Source organism: Rattus norvegicus, chromosome 15, assembly GCF_021556685.1.
Source record: "Rattus norvegicus strain SHRSP/BbbUtx chromosome 15, alternate assembly SHRSP_T2T, whole genome shotgun sequence".
Taxonomy (NCBI): Eukaryota; Metazoa; Chordata; class Mammalia; order Rodentia; family Muridae; genus Rattus; species Rattus norvegicus.
This window is the reverse complement of record NC_141548.1, coordinates 20,877,430-20,882,979: the sequence shown is the minus strand read 5'-3', so window position 1 is coordinate 20,882,979 and position 5,550 is coordinate 20,877,430.

The following is a 5,550-nucleotide window of genomic DNA, read 5'->3' as shown; positions in this document are numbered from 1 at the left end:
TCAGACACAACCTGGTTCCTGACCTTTTTGTCTCAGGACTCACATTCTTAGAAACTTGCTCCCTTGCTGAAGACTTGGCCTGCCGCTCCTGCTGAATGGCCTGTTTCTGCCTTCTGTTCTGCAACACTGACTGGATGCTAGGATTCATTCTTAGGCATTGTGACCTTTGAGCCTTACAAGATATATTATGTTTATTCACCTCTCTCTCTCTCTCTCTCTCTCTCTCTCTCTCTCTCTCTCTCTGTGTGTGTGTGTGTGTGTGTGTGTGTGTGTGTGTGTGCACTTATGCACATGAATGCCACTGTGTACTGTGTAGTAAAGTGTCACTTTTGGGAGGAGTTCTCTCCTTTGGATCTGATTCCAGGGATCACACTCAAGTCAGCAGGCTTGTTGGCAATCTCCTTTACCTGATGAGCTTGTTGGTCCAGTCTGAGCTGTCACTGATCCCTTAGCCCCTCTCTCACCACCAGCCACAAGAAAGCAATCTCTGCAGTGTTACTTTTGGTCCTATGTGACTTTCGTGTGTCCCAACAACTGAACATTTTAATTAGAATTCAACATGGTAACTAAATTGCTAAATTTAATAGGAATTACAGAATGTGGGCTTTTCTGATTCTGTCTTGCTTTCCATATTCTTAATTAACAGTCTTCTATACAGTGGAAGAGTCATCATTTGGACCTTTTTGGTTTCCTTAAGATACATTTTTAAAAAGCTTCGATGTTTAATTTGCTCCTCAAATATCAATTTTCAAACTAGGAAGTGAGTGTACTATGAACTTCAAATGAGAACCCACTCAATAGATTTTTTTTAAAAACACTTTTGAGTCATTCGAAAGCTGTTTCTACCTCCTTCTTTGCAGGCCTCAGAATTCCTGGGAGGCCTTTTGTTTACTAATGAGAAAGCAGACTGTGGTGGAGCAGTGGATGCACTGACACTGTCTCTCCTCTTGCTGTGCCTTCCATGCAGATGCCTGAAGCCTTGGAGGAGCTGAATGGTAGAGTTTCCTGTGTCTTCCAGAGGAGAAGAAAACACCATCCAGAATCCAGCTTGCATGTGTGGGGGCCGGAGGACAACCTTGGTTGTTACTCTTCAGGTGCCGTCCACCATTTTTATAAAACGGGAGTTTTCATTGCCTCGGAATAGGACAGGTCAGCTGGGCTGGCTGGCTAGGGAGGACATGGAGTCTCTGTCTCCCCAGCAAAGGTGTGTGCCCCACACCAGGGTTCTTTATTGTGGTTGATATTGTAATTGGCTTCTTGTGTTTGCACTGAAGTTTATCATCTGAGTTTCTGGCTCCATGGCTTCCCATGTGAGCAGGAGAGGACATAAAATGTCTGACTGACTGTGTGTTGTGTATGATTGTCCTTGAGTCTAGTATAAAAGTGAACCAGAATGTTGCTTTCTGGCTTAGTCTTGCTTGGTCACACTCAAGGTTTAAGAGGAACTTCTTGAAGGTTTAGTCACACAACAAAGGTTGTATAATTCTCTAAGTCCCTGACTCTGACATCTGAGATGACTAAGATTTTACTTCCTTTCATTTTCCCCGTTTTAGGTACAGTCTGCATTAGGTAGATGAAATGTGGAATAAATTACTAATGCTAAAATTATTGTGATCTTAAGTTAATTGGTGCCAAACTATTGGAAAAGGCTGGATCTGGTACAAATATTGAGACTTTTCCCTTGCCTGTGATAGCCCAGAGGTAGGCAGCCAATCCACAGAGAGCAGCGTTTCTCCGGCTATTCAGGGCCACAGGTCCCTCTGACTGCTGAGCCATCCTCTAGGGATTAGGGGTGACACTATTTTACTGTACTGTAGAGAAATGTCATGAGGCGACTGCTCCTAGCTTGCCAGCGGCAGGGCACCCTAGGATGGTTCACTCACTCTCACCACACTGAGATACAGAGAAGGCAACTTCCTCAAGCAGAGGATCCTGGTGCTCTGTCTGCCAAGGAAGCTGCAAACCTGAGGACATGAACTTCATGGTCATTTTCTCACGAGAAAGTAAGTTTCTTTATAGCTTAATTAGACAGCAGCACCTCTAACACGTCTAAGAGTTGGACGGCTGACATGTTTCTCAGTCTGCAAGGAGGTTTGGGTCACTAAGATCCAAGATATGCTATGACTAGGGAAACAGCTTCTGGAGAGAACTAGAAACAGTGGGAAACTTTTATCCTGCTTTGTCTTTAAAAGAAGTTGAAACTGAATAAACTGTGCATTGGCTGACTGGGCTGTGTACCCCGTGTCCAGGTTAATACCTCCCTAACATGGGACCTCAATGTACCAGACTGTAGCAGTGAATTAATTAAACAGCTTTGGCTCCTTAGTGCAGTCATGGCACCTGCCCAAGAGTTCTCTGATTTTGAGAATGAAACACACCCACACACAGGCACACACACAATCAATGTCTGGACATTTCTAATCCTCCTGACAGCTACCATACACCTCCCTTCCTCCCAGCAGCCCAGGTTTAACACCTTTTAAATCTATGTTTTATCTTTGCTGCCTGTTACCTTCTGAGAAACACCCCACTCCCCCAATAGGGTCCTATTCCCTTCCACCTACATTGTAGGCTGCTTTCTCTCCTGTAGCTCTTACTCTGACCCTTCTAACTCTGGATCATGGTGATTCCCTTCATCCTCCACTCTCTCCCAATCCCTTGCCCTGTCCTTCTGTCTTTCTGTCCAAACATTGGCAATGGCAACTCGAAGCCCTCAGGGACCCTCAGGTCTGGAAGTGCAGCTTTTTGGGAGTCAAAATAAGACAATTACGAACACCGGATATTGATACTTTACACATACATTCTTGATATTGTATAAATCAACTATCTTTAAGAATATGGGAATTTGATCCTCAGTACTACGGAGGGTAAACATCATGAAGAAAATGGCAGACATTTTGCCTATGGACTCCGTTCATATGTTTCTGGACAAAACTTAGTCACATGCAAACTCTTGGTTTGAGAGGCACCTAGGAAATATAATTCATAATTGTCAACTCTGTGCTCTATTGAAGATGTAGGAAATGGGAAGGGAAGCTAGAAAGTAACAGTACAGACTCTCTCAAAGTTCTCTGAGGCCTGTTGGTTTGTATTTCCAGGGACCCTGGAGGCCTGCTCAAACCAGAGACCCAGGAGGCCCACCCAAAACAGAGACAGTACTACCTGACTCCCAGGAGACCAGCTGTCACCCAGCTCACAGAGCTCTACATTCCTCCAATGATGCTGGATCCAGTCAGAGACACTCACGACAGTTAACATCAGAGATAACCAGTTGGGGAGAGGCTAACTCAGGACCATAAACAACAGAACCCAATGCAAAATATGCTGCTCACTCAGAGGACCTTTAGGGCTCTTAACAATCATCTATAACAGGATATCTCGTGCCCTCTTCTGGCCACTGAGAGAACTGCATGCAGAGGGACCACAGACAAAAGTCAGCCAAAGAACAATTAACCAATATAAATAAAAATGAATACATTTCTCTTTCAGAAAGACATACAAATGTATGATCAAGGCAAACAACACCCAAAATGGGGACACTCTGGCCCATTTCCCTCAACCCTTACACTAAACTGATCTATACAGTTACACAGTTGGGAGTGTTACCATTCAGATTAAAGTGAATACGGATCCCACTTGTCCTCATTGATCTGGATCACCTCATCCAGGATGATTTTACAAGATCCATTCATTGTCCTGAAAATTACATGCTTTCCTTTTTCCTTTTGTAGTTATCTATCAGCAATCCAGTCTGGAAATGCACCATGCTTTCTTTATGCACTCATCTCGTAAGAGACCCCTTGGATATTTCCAAATTCTGAATATTATAAGAGAGCTTCACTGAACATGGTGGAGAAAGAGTGTCTATACTGGGATGAGTCAACATTAGGATATAGGCCTTGGTGTTGTATCTTGAGGTTTACCCATTACCACCTTCCTGAAGAAACTGCATTCTGATTCCAAAGTTGCTACAGAAATTTGCATTGCAAATCTACAGGAGACTCTCAATGTTCCCCTTGCTCCATACCCAGTAGGAGTGAATTCTCTTATGTGTTACTAAACTAAGTTATAAAAGGTATGAAAAATATCTCAGAATAATTTTGATTGGCATTTATGTAGTGTCCAAGGTTGATAAATATTTATTATGAGTTTCTAAGTCATTTAAGTTTCTTCAACTGTGAATATTATGCTTATATATATAGCCCATTTGAATTATGTTTTTTTAAATATAGTGTTTTAGTTTTTAAAATATGTTTTATATAAGCCCATTAGTGAATGTGCACAGGGAACTAATGTTTACCATTTCTGTAAATGGTCATTTAAAAAATTATTAATGACAAATTAGATAATGCTCTGTCAATGAACTCACAATTGGCAGACAAGTTGTAAATAATAGAATTCATTGCAAAAGTCCAGGACGGGGACTGGAGACATGGCTCATCTGTTTGAGAATTTGAATCCCAGAGGACATAAGGGGCAATTAACAATTCTCTGTCACCTCAGGTGCGAGTGACATCCACTGCCCTCTGCTGGCCATTGGCCGAATTCAATGCAAACGAATATGGGGAGGTGGAGGGAGAGGACAGGCAGGTGGGGTAGCACCCACATGGAGGTGGGCGTTCTGGGGAGAGAATAGGGGTTTTCTGGGATGAAACTGGAAAGGGGCATAATATTTGAAATATAGATAAATATATCACTACAAATTGCAAAAAGAAATAATTCAAAACTGTAAGACCTCCGCCCAAAGAAGCTATGATATATATCAAAATGAACTCAGCAAAACATTATCAATAACCACAAACAAACCAACAACAAAAATAGTAAAAATGTTCATTCCTCTAAAATTGGTGGAATTCATTAAATGTGCAGTCATAGCTGATGCTATATTCAAGGAATCCACAGTCATCAAACTCTGTGTGCCCTGAACACTTTATATTCCCATACTGAATGTTTTTATTTCCTCTAATGTATTAGAGAAATACTTCCGTGTTTCTCCTTTGTTTGTCACTATAAAGGAAGCTAAATTTGTGAGCACAGGGATGAAGCGAGGATATTTTTCATCATGAAGGGGGATCCACAGAGCCTGACACACTGTCTACATCGAGAGCACAGTTTCCTGTGCAGCTCTGGCTGCTGTGAACTGATGGTGAAGCCTACGCTGCATGAGACTTGCAGAAAACCACTGTTGCCTTACACTTGTGCTGTTACAGGAGGAAGAACCACACACGACTCAGGACGGTCTTGTGAGTGAAGGGTTAAAGGTCACGTTTTTATTTATAGGCAAACATTAATTTATTCAAGAATATTTTAAATTGGGGAGTCAATCAGTTCAATGCATATAGCCTTAGGAATATGGCATATTAATTAAAAAAACTAAAGTTAACAAATGAATAACAAAACTTCAAACTTAAACAAATAAAACCAAATGCATAAAACAACCAAACTTCAAAGTAAAAACCAAATATAACAAGTAAATTACTCAGCGTTCAATTGCTGCTGATTTTTCAACATATAACCCCAGCCTGTTGCTGGCTTTGCAAACACAGCAGA